The sequence below is a fragment of the Adiantum capillus-veneris genome, chromosome 15 (genome assembly GCF_014529385.1).
Source record: "Adiantum capillus-veneris isolate H3 chromosome 15, ASM1452938v2, whole genome shotgun sequence".
Classification (NCBI taxonomy): Eukaryota; Viridiplantae; Streptophyta; class Polypodiopsida; order Polypodiales; family Pteridaceae; genus Adiantum; species Adiantum capillus-veneris.
The window spans coordinates 39,841,367-39,859,239 of NC_140945.1; the positions used below are offsets into that span (position 1 = coordinate 39,841,367).

The following is a 17,873-nucleotide window of genomic DNA, read 5'->3' on the forward strand; positions in this document are numbered from 1 at the left end:
AGAGAGAGAGAGAGAGAGAGAGAGAGAGAGAGAGAGAGAGAGAGAGAGAGAGAGAGAGAGAGAGAGAGAGAGAGAGAGTTGGAGGGTGAAATAGAGTGTATAGATGACACAAAAGAATAAAAAAAGAGAGTATGCTTTATCTAAATGAAATAGGAAAATCATGAATTTATGCTATCAAAAAATTGGGTATACCATTATATTAAAATCATAAAACCGGATATACCATAGTATTAAAATCATAAATGACAAGTAGAAGCACTTGACCTTGTGTGGATCAACTGGTCCACCCATTTGTTGGAATTGGGACTGCAAGTATGCATACACAAGTTGGAGAAGATGAAGAGTCTCAAGGCACACAATAGAGGGTGTATTGCTTAGTTCGCGAATAGAGAGATAAATTTGCCCTAGAATGATGGGTGTATATACAATGTAGGGGGAAAAAACCTCCTAGGGAAGGAAAAAATGTCTCATAAATCCTAAGTGTGTTCACACATCACTACCATATAGATGGAAACAAATCCCCCCTAGGAGTGATGCAGTGAATGAGAGATGGCACATAGTGTATAGGGAAATGCCATGCCCTAAGGACACAGTCAATCCACAAAGGGAAGCAAGCCCAAAGCTTTGTGGAAACTCCAATCCAATTGCATGAACCTGAGCATAGTCTTGACTATCATGATCTATGTACATGTCATTGTGTGCATCGCCAAGCATTAGTCAAGCGGAAAGACAAACCTGAGGAAGGTGCCACTTGAAAAAACATTAGTGTTCTTAGGAAGAAAATTCCACTTTTGTTTTTGAGGACAAAAATTCTTCTCAAAAGGGGGAGTAATGTGAGGCCAATGGCTTAGAGGGTAGGAGCTGGTCTGAACCAAGCTTGAGGTTTTGCTTATATAAGGGGCAAGAGGCTAAGACCCCGGGGGATTCATCATGGAAAACTTACCGCACCACGTAAGTGCAGGGGAGGGGGGGTTTTTTTACAAGTTACACAAGTGTATAAGTTAGGGATAGGCCCCCAATAATTTATATCCCAACTTAAAAATAAGGGAGGGGGTATCGTATTTATGGGGTGGGGGGGGGGGAAGAAGCGAGAAAAGGAAAAAATGAGAGGAATCTTTTGTGTTTCAAAATCATGGCTTTCCAAAAGAGTCTACCCTCAAACTTATGAGTCAATAGCTACAAAGATACATGCAAGAACTAACATTTCTTTGAATCAATGGCTTGTTTTGTGATTATAGTTCATTTGTTGAGGGATGAAATCTATTTATAGATGCAAGTTCACATGAAGAACCTAACGCAACTTTATAACCATGTTGCTTAAGTAATTTAGATGGGTCAAAATTGGAGAAATAGCTAAAGTGTAGGCTAAATGGGTACATGGTTTGAAAGTCAAGTGAAGACACATTGAGGATACATCTAATTATCAGCAAAAGTGGTTCCCTAGTACATTGCTAGTCACTATGCTACATGCTTTTTGACTAGTTTCACTCAATTAGATAAGTAAGATAAGGATATGATAGTTTTCTGCATTGATTGTCGTATAAGCGTAGAAAGGGGGGTCATATTCCCTAATATGAATCATATATAGGAGTTTTATCAAAGTTGTCCGCTCGCAGGTGGCGTCTTGTTTTGTATTGTGCATGTATGTCGCACGTGTCAATGCAAGGAACTTGCCGATACACCGTGTGCGAGCCACAAATGGCTCCAAGCACACAACAAGCCTAAACTAGTAAGCTCAAAGAAGGCGATGGTGTGTCACTCACCGCTCTACGCTTGCTTCGTGGAGGATTCCTCGCTATGAAGAAGAAGGAGACGTCGCTACGCCGCGCTCAACCGCTTCACCGCCGTCGTGCCTTCGTAATGCTCGATCGTCCACACACACTCTCTCTCTCTCTCTCTCTCTCACACACACACACACACACACACACACACACACACACACACAAAGAGGTGAAGAAGAAGAAGATGGAGATGGAGATGGAGCAAGAGCACTCTTCTATTGCACAAATGAGAGAATGGGTGAATTTTAAGTTTAGTTGACTTTTATATGAGCTCGTCCCATTCACACTTGGGCGCCCATGCTTAGCCAACTAATCCCTTGAATGTTCCAGTTAGAGTGCGCCTCTCATCGGCGATCACTCTTACCCTTTTCCTATTGGACCGACAAGCCCGGTACCTGACTCTACCAATAAATAATACGATGTCTGCCGTAGGTTACAACGTCCGTCTCGTAGGTGATAGGGTGTCCATGAGCCGTGAGGGTTAACATGCCCCCCTTCCTGATGTAGATTCTGTCCTCGGAAGCTATTGAAGCTCGCTCGTCGAGGTGGAAGAGTATTTGAGATGAATGTCCTTAGCCTTCTTCAGTCACTGCAAAATCAAACAACATTGGCACAGTAATTGCATTCTCATAAGTGATTAAAAAGCATATGCAGTTTTAGGTAGACAAATTGATTGGTAACAGAATTTTAAACAATTTGTCAGCAATAACCATTAAATTGAAATATAATCAAATGCATAAACAAATGTAAAGATAAAAAATTAAACAAGTCTGGGGTCGCTAATTTAACGATCGAAAGGCACTAGAGATCGACTATTAATACCATGGGTAAGCTTCTTAATTTTCTCTGGTCAATTAAGTTGTTTAATCGCGAGAGCCAAGTATTTCATGTTCGAGAGCTGACTAGAGGCTATACCTAGAAGACCTTGTAGTTAAGCTACGATAAAAGGAATTTCTCATGAAATCATCGCCTGACTGATTACCTTTCCTTTGACTCCCCAAAGTCTTTTCACAGTGATTCAATTTTGATGTGTGTGCTTATTTTGTATGCCTTGGGTTTTTTGCTTTTCAAGGAAAAGCGCCCACCTTGGGAACCTCTAGCTGGGCTCTAGTACCATAGGCTATACATGTGAGTGAAGTACCCAATCAAGCTGAGATTTCTCTTCCTGCTTAAGATTTTACATTGTGGCACTTTGATTTTTTGTTTGTTCGTTTTCAACATTTTAATTTTGTAACTTTGGGGGGTCATATAACACTGATACACCTCCCCAGGCTCATCACAAAAGTAAACTCCCTTTATAATACTTAAGTTAAAGGTCAATAGGGACTAAGCCCACTAGAAAGCCCTAGTAAATTTCACACAATGCTGCCTAAATCGGATTAAGAACCTATGTAACCATTGATTATTAGGAAGGCATTCCCCATGGTATTAAGAGAAGATTTGTAACACCTAACTTGGTCAAACTAGCTTAGTCGGACTGCTTGATTTTTAAATCTAGACAAGTGATTATGACAAAAAATGACATTGAATTAAATGTTTGATACTAAGCAAATGTGCTGGATATTATGCTACCAATCACAATCAAAGCAGACAATCATGGATGCAAAAAGATAAGGGGCAATGCTAATGGACAAGAAACACCTGTTTGTGTTGATGGTCGCGCTTGATTTGAAGAGTGAGTCGAGATAAAGATTCCATGAAGGTCCAAATCCTAACAACAGCAACACGCTCCTGTACACACTAGGAAACACAAACAATACCTCTAGGAGGCACATTAGTGGGAAAAAGGAACTTTGCTAATCACTCAACTCTAAAACAAAAACACTCCTATCGTACTAATCTTACCTACTCTCCATCACGCGAGTGATGAGTATCAAAGGTGTTTTATGGCATAGGTTTCTGTTTTAGTGTACCGGATGCGAATGTGTAGGTCTGAGTCAATGTTTTGACTTTTATTGTGCATACTTGTTTGCTAATTGCTCTTGCTCTTTATTATTTTTGTTTTTTGTGAGTATAAGTCTTTATATGTACATTCCCTAAGATTGGGAGATTGAGAGGTCAGGGAGGAAGGTTGAGATGGAAGCAAGTGAATGATGGATGTCAGCAAACACTCCCCCCTTCCTACCGTTTGAAATGAGCTTGTCACCCTTTGAAACCAATTGTTCCAGTTGGTAATAGGTGGGGATTTTTGCCAGTAGTTTTCTATTACCTTAGGTGCCTCGTCGAGTTGCAAGGGTGGTAAGGTACTCTCCCAGGATCGAACTTGAAGTGGTTCATTAGGTGATTCTTGAACACTGGGAGGTGTGGATTCCTTTGTAGCTTCATGGAGGTCCACTATTGTAGGTGGAGGCTGTGTAGAAGCTTTTACCTCTATGGATGTATTACATGAGGAGCTAGAAGCTTTATCCGTTTTTTCTATGGTTGAGTTGAGCAAAACAAGCCTTTCTCGCTTGGGAACCCATACTAGCTCCGGATCCGGTGTATAGTGTTCTGTGATTTTCCCTTTCCCACGATCTTTCATCGGCTTTGTGATCACGGGGTTTGACTCACATGGGTCACATGACAGGTAAGAACACAATCTACGTTTTGGCACCCAGATTTGATCATTTCCTTGATAGTAGCCTTGGGCTTCCAGAAGTCGTTTAGGTATCCACCGCCACGTTTTCTTACATTTCTTGGAGCGTGTGGGACGTTTCTTACAAGGCTTTTGTTTTTTAGCACTAGCTATGGTCGCTAAAGAGGCTTTAGGGACCCACTTGTATGTTTTCTTCGTTCTTTTAGGATGAGTCTTGTCAGAAGCTATATGCATTGCTTGTAGCATATTTAAGGGTACAGGCATTTCATCCCCCTCAGGTGTTACCCAGGTCGTCCCCCTATTTCTCCAAGTGTCTATGGTTGCTGCTAGGTGGACCCAATCCACATTGTCCGACTCAGTCATCCCAGGTAGTACATCCATATAAGGAGAATCTTCCTCAACATCAGTGTCCGCTTTACACGTGTAACAATACTGCAATGGGGTCGAAGGAACTGTGGTGTCAGATCTATGATCGATTATAAACCTGTTTCCTAGAGGATGTGCTCGACCCGTCACAAGATCCACTCGAATGACAAAATCTTGGAACTGCAAGTAGACATGGTTTTTAGACCAGTCATGCACCATTTTTGCTTCCCTCATGAAAGGACGTCCTAAGATCATCTCAAATGCCATAGTGTGTTTGGAGAAATCCATAACAATGAAGGTAACTCTTATTTTATGTCCGAAGACCTTGATCTTGAGATCTTATAGCATCCCAATAGGTTTAACGATAGACCCATTGGCCATCTTCACTACTATGGTTGTGGTCGCAAGGTGAGGTCTTCCCATAGTTTCCCAGAAATTTTTAGTCACAATGCTAACCCCAGCCCCACCATCAAGGATTCCCTTCACAGTTAATCCCTTAGTAGTGATTGGTATAGTCGCATTAGGTTCATCACCCTCAAAGTATTGTCCCAACTTGTTAACAAGTATTTCTATAACAAGGTTCTCATCTAGGTTGGGTTGTGGATCTAAGTGTTCCTCCTCTATTGGCATCTCCCCAGCTCCATCCATCTGTGCAAATTGTGGTAGCCCAAACTTCAGTTCTCCATTGAGGAAGGCTCGAAGAGCTGAGACTAGCTCAGGGTCTTTGTATAGTTTGGACATGATGGTGGTTCTAACTTCTGAAGACATGAAATCCATCAATTTGGCAATGTTTAACGACACCTTTTGGCCTTGAGTCCCTTGACGTGGGGAAGATGGGATCTCTATTTCTTCGATAGGATCAGGTAGTTCCTCTGTAAACATTCTTTCCATCAAGAAATGAGTACGCCCACTTTCCCATGACTTTAAGTCACTTTCTTCTTGGATGACACTAAACATGTCCAAGGGTCTATGGACTTGGTGAGGTTGTTGTTGCGTAGGGAACACGGTGTCTGTAATCTGGATCTTCCTAGGTGCTGGTTCTAGATCCCTTTGGGTACCTTCTACCAAACTCCTTAATTGCTTGACTCGCTCAATCTCCTCTGTAGGGTTTGGGTAAGTTTCTATCTTCTTTTTGGATCCTGGCCATTGTGGCTCATGAAGATCTTCCTTGTTGGTTTCTATGTTAGTGGTCGTTTTGGTCTCCATGGTTTCACCTGAATCAGAATCTTCTTCAGCGTCGTTCATATATACGGGGTCATCACTAGTCCCTATGTTGGTCTTTGAAATGGGGTCTGCCTTCGCTGCTGTTTGCGTTCTCTTTCTTCGTGTTTTCTTCTTTTTGTGAGATTGGAAAATTGATGCCGTGTCTCCTTCCTCAAGAATATAATTTTGTTTTTGGAGCATCGATCGTGTGAGTACGTTTACTGGTACCACGGGTGTACTTGGTGATGGCTCCTCCGTAACTTCAATCAAGTTTAATGGCATGATCTTCGGTGCATTTGGATTATTTGGATATTGGGCAATCAAATGATCTATGCCACATCGATTACACATGAGTATCGGCATTGTAGACGTGCTCGCTTGATTGGTTTGCATTAGTGTGGAGTTCTTTTGTAGCCTAATAGAACACTCGACTACACGATGTGGACCTCCACACTCATAGCATTGAAGAGGTGGTCTCTTAGTGGTGTAATCGATATTTTGGCCTCTTGCCGCAAGAGCAGCTACTTGATATACAGGTTTGACTTGTCCCCAATAGTCCTCCATGTAGTATTGTGGACTTTCTTCAAGCACATCCATCCCATAGGCGATATTAGGATCTATATCTTCCTCATATCCTTCCAAACAAGAAATAGATGACTCACAACCCACTTGATTCACAGAAGTGATTCTCGGATGTGGTGGTTGCGGTCCTACTACTGGAGGTGGTAAGGGTGTTGTTTGAACAACATTTTTGGCCCTAGGGACCATGTGTTGTGCTGTTTGTTCAAGAGGTGGAGCCGGCATCAATGCAGGCACTCGAGGTGTGTTTGTCCATGCTAAGGTTGGTCTATTGGCCATTGCACACTTAAATACTATGCAATCCTTAGCTTGATGACCATACCTCCAACATGCATTGCAGTTCCCATTGAATTTTACTCTAAAAGTAGGGCATTCACTGGTACTATGTGGTCCATAGCATACTGAGCACCATTGTTGCTCCCTTCTTGGATACATATGATTGTTTTGTGGAGCACGATTGTCTCTAAGACTCTCTTGAATAGCCTTGGTGAGATCTGCTAAAGTCATCTCAGATATCTTTGGCTCCTTAGCAATAGGCTTTAGGGTCATTGGCTGATGCCCCGATGCTTGTGAGCTAATAGATTTAGGCTCAACAGACACTCTTTCTCCTTGAATCATTAAATTATCCTCCAATTGGATCGCATTGGTGGTGACTGCTTCCCAAGTGGTGATACCTCTAATGACTAGGCCATTGTAGATATCCTCATGTCGTAATCCCTTAATGAATCTATCAAGAAATTGGTTATTGTTGAAGTGCTCATTTTGATTACAACGAGAATTCAAATGCTTCAAGCGACTTATAAAGTCTCTCACCGACTCTCCTTCCTCTCGTTGGGCTTTCTGGAGCTGAGAGGCTACACCCCAAAGCACTGTTGAGATGTCGAGCTCTACATCTTGAGCTGGCATCCACTACGGGTCTTGGCCGCTTATGACATTTACTCACTGGCGCGTTAGGTGACCAACACGGAGGATCTCTGCCAGTGATTCTACAGCTGGACTACACTTATAATACCAGCCTAGTACGCTTCTAGCGAGTTCACACTTAGTGACCGCATGTACATATGTGCTACTTTTCAGCTTGACTATCATGAGGCCAGACTTGAGCTACACAGTAGGCTTGGAGAGTCAGTTCATGCAGCTTTCGAGGAAGCCACATTTGGATGGAGTACGACGCACACTTAGGTATATGCAAGGGACTCTTGACTACGCATTGTTCTATGCAGCAGATGCACCATTAGCATTGTATGGGTATACAGATGCAGATTGGGCAGGTAGCATTGTTGATAGGAGATCTACGAGTGGCTTCATATTCTCTTTTGGGAGTGCTGCTGTTACTTGGAGTAGCAAAAAGCACCCTACAGTTGCTTTATCGAGCACAAAGGCCGAGTACAGAGGTGCAGCAATTGCGGCGTGCGAGGTAGCTTGGCTACGCACATTACTTGAGGACTTGGGAGTGCAGGTGGACCAGCACATTGTCATTCATTGTGACAACCTCAGCAGCATGCAGTTGGCTAGGAACCCAGTGTTCCATGCTAGGACCAAACACATAGAGGTCCATTACCACTACGTTCGAGAGCGAGTGTTGGCGGGCGACATCGACTTGGTTTACGTCAGCACAGAGGAGAAGATAGCGGATATCTTTACCAAGGCCCTCGGAGCTGAGAAGCTTCGACGTTTTTGGACTATGCTTGGACTCTGCGACATGCAGAGCTCGAGGGGGAGTGTTGAGATGTCGAGCTCTACATCTTGAGCGGGCATCCACTACGGGTCTTGGCCGCTTATGACATTTACTCACTGGCGCGTTAGGTGACCGACACGGAGGATCTCTGCCAGTGATTCTACAGCTGGACTACACTTATAGTGCCAGCCTAGTACGCTTCTAGCGAGTTCACACTTAGTGACCGCATGTACATATGTGCTACTTTTCAGTTTTAACACTTAGTCATTTTGTACTCTCTTTTCTGTGAAGAAGAAGAAGAAGCTTTCCATCTCTATGTGCTTTGTGCTTGTCTTGTGTAGCTCTCTTGCATCCTCATTCTTTACAAGCACTCCCTCTCGTATGTATTCTTTTAAGAACAGTCTCCTAAGAGTAGGGTAAATCGTTTTTTATTCCACTCTTAAGGTTCTATACCAATCCCCAGCCTTTCCACTTAAAGTTAGGCTTAAAACATTGCTCTTATGTAGGTCATTGTGTTCTCCTAGAGAATCGCATATTTGTTCAAACACTTCGATATGCTTTCTCACATCTCCGTCTCCGCTAAATTTTTGTGTGAGCTTGGCTATTTGTACTGCCTTACTTCTAGGCTCTCTATCAGGTGTGTTACACATATTCTCAGCAATAGATCGACCAATAGCTTGAGCAAATGTTGCCAAGTCACCTAAGTGAGCAGGCACCGTGGGTGAAGGTGCTCCAGAGACTACATGTGGAGTAGGTATTGGCATTGGGCTTGGCGCATAGGAAGCCCTTGGGTTCCACGTTGGGTACGATGTTGTGCCATGTGGTGATCCATAGTTCATATGAGTGGCCCTAGGCATAGCAGACATCGGATGTGACATGCTAATGCTAGCCGGTATAGTCCCATGGAAATAAGAACTTGTGTATTGTGGTTGTGGAGCATAGGTAGTTGAAACAATGGGAGGGGTAGGGACTACATGAGTACGTGGACCCATAGGTGCATACGATTGGTTCGCACTTGTAGGTACTATTGCAGGCATTGAGCTACCATGTAGCGGTGCTTTACTAACAAACGAGGTCCATGGTGTGTTTCTTGGCATGCCCATTATTGGGGTAGACATGGTATCCGTGGTGTCATCCAAGGAAAGATGAGCTAGACTTGGAAAAGTAAAGCTATCACTTGTGGGCTCAGATTGCATTGAGACCCCTGGCGAAACAACATATGGGGGATCGATGGGACTCACTGGGGGAGTCTCCATTTGTGAGAGAGTGTGAGAGAGTGCCATTTGTGAGAGAGCCCGTGTCTAAAAATCGCATAGGACCTGTCGAAGGTATGTTTATTCCTCGATTTTGCCTCTCGGACTGGATAATCCTATGGATGACATTGCACATCATGTGTTGTTGTTCCTCTAGACTAATGGCACTAGATGTGGATTGTACAACTTCTAACCAACCCACATGGTATGTATAGCCCATGTATAGGTCGGTCAAAGTCTCCGTGTGTAGGTCATATTACCAATTTTCATTGAGAACTACCCCGTCCAAACTTGGTGTACTAGAGGGTTGCCGTGAGGTGGATGCACTGTTGCTTCCCGTGTTTTGACTTTTAGTCACCGCTACCTTAGAGGCGACTTTGGAAGGTGGTAGCTCGGTAGGGCCCTCATTAAATGAGGTAGTTAGAATGTCCACGTGGACACTCTGAGGGAGTGTGGGGTCTACAGGAGATGTGAATGGTGATTCTACTTCCCCACCCCCTTCGTTTACTTCACTAGCCGTAGGTTCAGAGCGCGTAGCTCTACTAAAAGTTTCCATCAAACGGCTAAAAACACTAGTTCCAGGTTGTTGGGCCCAGCTAGGTACGGTTTCATTTGTTCCCCGGGGCTTTGTGTAAGATGCTCTTCCATAATATCGTAGTCAGAGGAAGAGTCGCTAGCCGCTATATTTGGGTCTTGGGTTGCACTACCTTGGGTCCTCGCCGAGGGTGTAGACCCTAGCGAGGAAGGATAGCGAGTACCCTCGTAAATCGAAGCACTAGCTAGTTTTTCGGACTCTAGCACACGACCAGAGCATAGATACATGTTCTTTGGGTGCCCTACAAGTGTCGGAAAGTACCCTCAAAGGTTACTTGCTTTGTTTTGTACCCCGTTTTCTACTTGATTTTTTCTTGTTTTTGATGTTTTTTGAATGTTTTTTAATGTTTGGTTTTTTTGATTAAAGTGTGTGATAGCTCGAAATGAGCATATCACTTAGAGGGTCGCTGTGTGATTTACAACACAATTTTCGGGTATCTGACGTTCCGTTGGTCCTCAAAAAATCAATTTTTAGCTACGTGTGAAGCTAAAATTAGTTTTTTTAAAAGGCGACTGAGGCCTAAGCTTGTGAGCGTGAGCTTGGGCTTGGGTCTGGGCTTGGATCTGGGAGATATTCTCGATCCCGGTCCTACCTTTAATTTTTTTTAAAAAAATAATAATAATAAAAGATAAGGCCGCTGCGGCCTGCGCGAGAGGACACACACACTCTCTCTACCTACTTCTAACTAATACACCTACTCTTACACACTAACACACTAACACACTCTATTAACTCTCACTAATACACCTACTCTTACACACTAACACACTCTATTAACTGTCACTAATCTACTTCTTACTTACTGTACGCAGAAAACTAACTACCTTAATACACAGAGAATAAACACAGAACCTTTGAAACCTCCATTAACAAAGAAAACTAACTACCTTAATACGTAGAGAATAAACACAGAACCTTTGAAAACTCCATGAACAACAAAAACACACAGTATAACACCAAATCCCTCTTCTCAACACACACACACTCCTTCCCTACCTTTCCTACAATAGAAATTGCACCACGGAGAAGCACAGAGTGCTACTCGAGCTTCATGTATGGCATTCCTTGGTAGCGGCGCCAAAAATGTGCGCGTATGTCGCACGTGTCAATGCAAGGAACTTGCCGATACACCGTGTGCGAGCCACAAATGGCTCCAAGCACACAACAAGCCTAAACTAGTAAGCTCAAAGAAGGTGATGGTGTGTCACTCACCGCTCTACGCTTGCTTCGTGGAGGATTCCTCGCCACGAAGAAGAAGGAGACGCCGCTACGCCGCGCTCAACCGCTTCACCGCCGTCGTGCCTTCGTAATGCTCGATCGCCCACACACTCTCTCTCTCTCTCTCTCTCACACACACACACACACACACACACACACACACACACACACACACACACACACACAAGGAGGTGAAGAAGAAGAATATGGAGATGGAGATGGAGCAAGAGCACTCTTCTATTGCACAAATGAGAGAATGGGTGAATTTTAAGTTTAGTTGACTTTTATATGAGCTCGCCCCATTCACACTTGGGCGCCCATGCTTAGCCAACTAATCCCTTGAATGTTCCAGTTAGAGTGCGCCTCTCATCGGCGATCACTCTTACCCTTTTCCTATTGGACCGACAAGCCCGGTACCTGACTCTACCAATAAATAATACGATGTCCACCGTAGGTTACAACGTCCGTCTCGTAGGTGATAGGGTGTCCGTGAGCCGTGAGGGTTAACATGTATATAGAGTGAATCCTTCGGGGCTGGGAGGTGAGGGGAGGCTATAGACTCCCCACTCTCACATAATTCCTCAAATACATCACCATTCAATCAAGCAATAGCAATGCTTGATTGACACACATTCCATCCAAAATGAGCTGCCAATGCACATTAAAAAAAAAAAAAGTCATAGGACAAGGTGAAGTAAAAATCTCTTCATAGTCAATGCCTTTTTGCTATGGAGAACCTTTTGCAACGTCTGGCCTTGTAGTGATCAATCTCACCATTTGGCATACATTTCAACTTGTGAACCCTCTATATCTTTAATAGATAATTGACTCTTACTTTGGTATTTGGATTTGTCTTTAGGCTTCCCACTTTTGATAGAAGCAGTTTTTGTACCAATATTCAGTAGTGCACGTATCTGAAAAAGCACTCTTCACTCAATCATCTCGTGGAAATGAATTTACAATGATTCTAATGAATTTTGTTGCAGGATGCATTTTCTTCAAACACAATCATTCAATCTGTGCAAGAGAATAATTACATCGTGCATGCAACAGCAGAGAGCTGATGGCGCATGCATTTAATATTTTGCCTGGAAGGAATAACTGCACGTGGCATTGAAAAATGAGAAAATTAAGTTTGGAAATTGAATAGGGCACTGAACCGACAACCATATCATAAGTTAATGCTTTTCAAAAAGAATCTCCTGGGACTCCTCGGCTTTTAATTGGGAGGAAAGTGTTACTTGCTATTTTTCACTCACCTACTCACATACTAGCTCTATATTAAAAAAACCCAATTACTTATGGGTATACCTCTTGAGATTCCCTTGCATCCCCATATGTCCCTCCAACCCGTTGCCCGCGTCATGTAATGATCAATACAATAGTCCCTAGCTGCCATCCTACACATTGCACAGCGCATGCACCCTCAACCTCCCCTCATGCAGCTCCCTTGCCTTGCACCTCCTGCCAGCCTTGCTAGCCATGCCTCCCCCCTTTCCAAGTCAGGTTTTGACCTCCGAGCCCTCCCCAAACTAGAGAGAGAAACTGGCGTGCAGAAACCCCCGTGTGCCTCCCCCCCCACTTGCAGTGGTAGATGCTTGCAACTCTAGTAGAGAGAGAGAGAGAGAGAGAGAGAGAGAGAGAGAGAGAGAGAGAGAGAGAGAGAGAGAGAGAGAGAGAGAGAGAGAGAGAGAGAGAGAGACTCCATGCATGAGCCCCTTGGCTGCCCTGCAGACCCGTCAACCTTCCTCGAGAGAGAGACAAAGAGAGAGAAAGAGACAAGGGCTCTCCAGAGCTGACCCTATGGGTACACCTCGTCCCCCGCAGACACGACACACACAGAGTCACACAAAGAGAGGGCAAGTTGCTCATGCCCCTGCTCGGCAGACCAGTGCTCATTTGTGGCTTAAGAACTGTCACCTACCGCCCTTCAGAGGCTCCGACACAGAGAGGGAGAGATAGATAGAGAGAGAGACATTTGTCGAAGGGCTCAGCTCCACCAAGTATTGGAGAAAGAGAAAAAAAGGGACGTGTCACACAGAGAGAGAATAAGAAGAAGAAGGGGAGTATTTTCATGTCATAGGAAACATTAGCATTTTTAAAAGATTCTCTCCATTTGCGCTTTTTAGCATTGACCACACATACTCACCTCACTATGTTGAAAAATAGCAAGATGCTTAGGACATGAAAATAATCCTCTTGTTCTTCTTGCTCTCTCTCGCTTTGTGCGACATGTCTCGCTATTTCTCTGACTCTGCGACACCGGGTGGAGCTTAGCCCATTGGCAAATCTCTCTCTCTCTCTCTCTCTCTCTGTCTCTCTCTCTGGAAGCTTTTTAAAGACTCTGAAGGGCGGTAAGCGACACCTCTTTGAGGCTTTTAGGCCAAGAATGAGCACTGGTTTGCAGAGAAGGGGCACAAGCAACTCACCCTCTCCTTGTGTGTCTATGTGTGTGTGTGGTCTACGAATGAGGTGTACCCGTAGGGTTAGCTCTGGCGAGCCGGTCTCTCTTTATCTCTCTCTCTCTCTCTCTCTCTCTCTCAAGGTTGACGGGTCTCTGCTGGGCAGGCAAGGGGCTCGTGCACAGAGGGTCTCTCTGTCTCTCTCTCTCTCTCTCTCTCTCTGCCTCTGTGCTAGAGTTGCAGGTGGCTACCACTACAGGTGGAGGAGGGAGGCAGACAGAGGTTTCTGCGTGCAAGTCTCTCTCTCTAGGTTGGGAGGACTTGGAGGTCAGAACCTCACGTGGAAAGGTGGGAGGAATGATTGGAAGGGCTGGCTCAAGGCACAAGGGGAGGGAGCTGCTTGAGGGGAGGTTGAGGGTGTATGCACTGTGCGGTGTGCAAGATGGGAGCCAAGGCCAATTGTATTGAACATTACATGATGGGCGACAGGTTGGAGGGCCATAGGGGGATGGAGGGAATCTCGGGAGGTATCCCCATAAGTAATTGGGTTTGTATAATATAGAGCTAGTATGTGAGTAGGTGGGTGAAAAATAGCAAGTGAAACTTTTCCTCCCACTTACATCAGCCAAAGTCGGGGAGTCCCAATAGATTCTTATTAAAAAGCACTTACTTATGATATGGATGCCGGCCCACTGACCTATTCGATTTGCAAACTTAATTTATCGTTTAATGCAATGTGGAGTTACTCCTTCCAAGCAAAATATTAAATGCATGCGTCGTTAGCTCTCTACTGCTGCATGCGCGATATGATTATTCTCTTGTCCTGATGAATGAGCGTGTTCAAAGAAAATAGGTACTGCAAAAAAATTAATTAGAACCCCTTTGTAAATTCATTTCCACGAGATGATTGAGTGAAGAGTGCACTTTCAGATACGTGCGCTATTGAATATTGGTGCGAAAACCATTGAGACATCAAAAGAAAAGATCACCTACCCGTTTCAAGAACTCCTGAGGTATTTTCACTAGAGTGCATGTAGTGCACATCAGAGAACTATGGAACATGCAGTGCAGTTGAGAGAGCTATGGAGCAGTGCAATTTAGAGATTTAAAGAGCTATGGATTATGTAGACCATTTGACAGCGTATTGTCACTAGAGTGATGTAGTGCAGGTCAGAGAGCTATGGAGCACTGCAATTTAGAGATTTAGAGAGCTATGAAGCATGCATCCCAGTTGATGGAGCATGCAGCAGTAGAGAGTTGACGGCGCATGCATTTAATATTTTGCTTGGAAGAAATAACTCCACGTGGAATTGAAACATGATAAAACTAAGTTTGCAAATCGAACTTGATAGCCATATCATATGTTATTACTTTTTAATAAGAATCTCCTGAGATTCCCCAACTTTGGCTGATGTAATTGGGAGGAAAAGTGTGACTTGCTATTATTCACCCACCTACTCACATACTAGCTCTATATTAAACAAACCCAATTACTTATGGGGATACCTCCTGAGATTCCCTCCATCCCCCTATGGCTCTCCAACCCGTCGCCCGTCATGTAATGTTCAATACAACAGGCCCTGGCTTCCTTCTTGCACACCGCACAACGCATGCACCCTCCACTTCCCCTCGTGCAGATCTCATGTCTTGCGCCTAATTCTAGCCCTGCCAACCCTACAAGCTATGCCTCCCCTCTTTCCACGTTAGGTTCTGCCTTCGAGCACTCCCCAATCCAGAGAGAGATACTTGCATGCAGAAACCCTCGCCTGCCTCCCCCCTCCATCTGCAGTGGTAGCCTTGTGCAACTCTAGCACAGAGAGAGAGAGAGAGAGAGAGAGAGAGAGAGAGAGAGAGAGAGAGAGAGAGAGAGAGAGAGAGAGAGCCTTCCATCGATGGGCTGAGCTCCACCAAGTGTCACAGAGAGAGACAAATAGAGAGATGTGTCGCACAGAGAGAGAAAAAGAAGAAGAAGAGGAGTATTTTCATGTCCTAGGAAACCTAAGCATTTTTAAACGATTCTCTCCATTTGCACTTTTTCGAGGATTGACCAGACATACTCACCTCACTATTTTGAAAAATAGCAAGTAACACTTTTCCTCCCAATTACATCACCCAAAGCAGGGGAATCCCAAGAGATTCTTATTAAAAAGGACTAACTTATGATATGGCTATAGGGCCGTTGCCCTATTCAATTTGTAACTTAGTTTTGTCGTTTTTCAATGCCATGTGGAGTTATTTTTTCCAAGGAAAATATTTAATGCATGCGCCGTTAGCTCTCTGCTGCTGCATGCGTCGCGTGCTGCTCCATAGGTCTCTTGACTGTGCTGCATGTTCCATAGCTCTGTGACTTGTGCTACATGCACTCTCGTGACAATACCTCAAGAGTTCTTGAAAGGGTAGGTGATCTTTTCTTTTGATGTCCCAACAATTTTTGTAGCAATATTCAGTAGTGCATGTATCTAAAAGTGTACTCTTCACTCGATCATCTCGTGGAAATGAATTTCCAATGGTTCTAATTAATTTCGTTGTAGTACGCATTTTGTTCAAACACAATCATTCAATCCGCACAAGAGAATAATCATATCGCGTATGCAGCAGAAGAGAACTGACGATGCATGCATTTAATATTTTGCTTGGAAGGAATAACTCCACGTGGCATTGAAAAACGACAAAATGAAGTTTGCAAATTGAATAGGGCAGCAACCCCGATAACCATATCATAAGTTAGTGCTTTTTAATAAAAATCTCGTGGGACTCCCCGGCTTTGGCTGATGTAATTGGGTGGAAAAGTGTCACTTGCTATTTTTCACCCACCTACTCACATACTAGCTCTATATTAAAAAAATTCAATTACTTATGGGGATACCTCCCGAGATTTCCTCCATCCCCCTTTGGCCCTCCAACCCCCATCGCCCGTCATGTAATGTTTAGTACAACAAGCCCTAGTTGCCATCCTGCACACTGCATGGTGCTTGCACCCTCAACCTCCCCTCGTGCAGCTCCCTCGCCTTGTGCATTGTGCCACCCATGCCTTGCCCCTTTCCACGTTAGTTTTTGCCTCCAAGCCCTCCCCAATCTAGAGATAGAGACTTGCATGTAGAAACCCCCACCTGCCTCCCCCCTCCACCTGCAGTGGTAGGCGCCTGGAACTCTAGCACGTAGAGAGAGAGAGAGAGAGAGAGAGAGAGAGAGAGAGAGAGAGAGAGAGAGAGAGAGAGAGAGAGAGAGAGAGAGAGAGAGAGAGAGAGAGAGAGAGAGAGACGGGCTTGCTAGAGATGACCCTACGGGTACACCTCGTCCGCAGACCACACACAAACACAGACACACAAAGAGAAAGCGAGCTGCTTGTGCCCCCCCTCTGTCGACCAATGCTCATTCGTGGCTTAAGAGCCTCAAAGATGTGTTGCCTACTGCCCTTCAGAGGCTTTGACAAGCTTCTAGAGAGAGAGAGAGAGAGAGAGAGAGAGAGAGAGAGAGAGAGAGAGAGAGAGAGAGAGAGAGAGAGAGAGAGAGAGAGAGAGAGATCAGAGGATGGACTGAGCTCCACCAAGTGTCGCAGAGAGAGAGAGAAATTGAGAGACGTGTCGCACAGAGAGAGAAAAAGAAGAAGAGGTGTATTTTCATGTCCTAAGCACCTTGCTATTTTTCAAAATATTGAGGTAAGTATGTCTGGTCAATGCTCGAAAAAGCGCAAATGGAGAGAATCTTTTAAAAATGCTAAGGTTTCCTAGGACATGAAAATACTCCTCTTTTTCTTGTTTTTCTCTCTCTCTCTCTCTCTCTCTCTGTGCGACACTTCTCTCTGTTTCTCTCTCTCTGCGACAATTGATGGAGCTTAGCCCATTGGTAGATGTCTCTATCTCTCTATCTCTCCCTCTCTCTAGAAGCCTGTCGAAGCCTCTGAAGGGTGATACTTGACAGCTCTTTGAGGCTCTTAATCCCTGAACGAGCACTGGTTTGCAAAGGACGGGCACAAGGAGCTCACCCTCTCTTTGTGTGTCTGTGTATGTGTGTGGTCTATAGACAAGGTGTACCCATAGGTCAGAGCTCAGGAGAGCTCATATCTCTCTCTCTCTCTCTCTCTCTCTAGGAAGTTTGATGGGTCTCTGCAGGGCAGCCAAGGGGCTTGTGCATGGAGGGTCCCTCTCTCTCTCTCTCTCTCTCTCTCTCTCTCTCTCTCTCTCTCTCTCTCTCTCTCTCTTCTCTCTCTCTCTCTCTCTCTC

The 17,873-nt window shown here is 44.4% G+C and overlaps 1 long non-coding RNA gene across 5 annotated transcripts in view; it reads right to left on the reverse strand.

Annotated features, from left to right (window-relative positions):
* Positions 1 to 1,989: 1,989 nt before the first annotated feature.
* LOC147440563 (uncharacterized) overlaps positions 1,990 to 17,873 on the reverse strand; it is a 203,060-nt gene continuing 187,176 nt past the window's right edge. For all 5 annotated transcript variants that reach the window (XR_015190418.1, XR_015190413.1, XR_015190416.1 and 2 more), the window contains one exon: positions 1,990 to 3,521. This is a non-coding gene — a long non-coding RNA (uncharacterized LOC147440563). The remainder of the gene's footprint in view (positions 3,522 to 17,873) is intronic.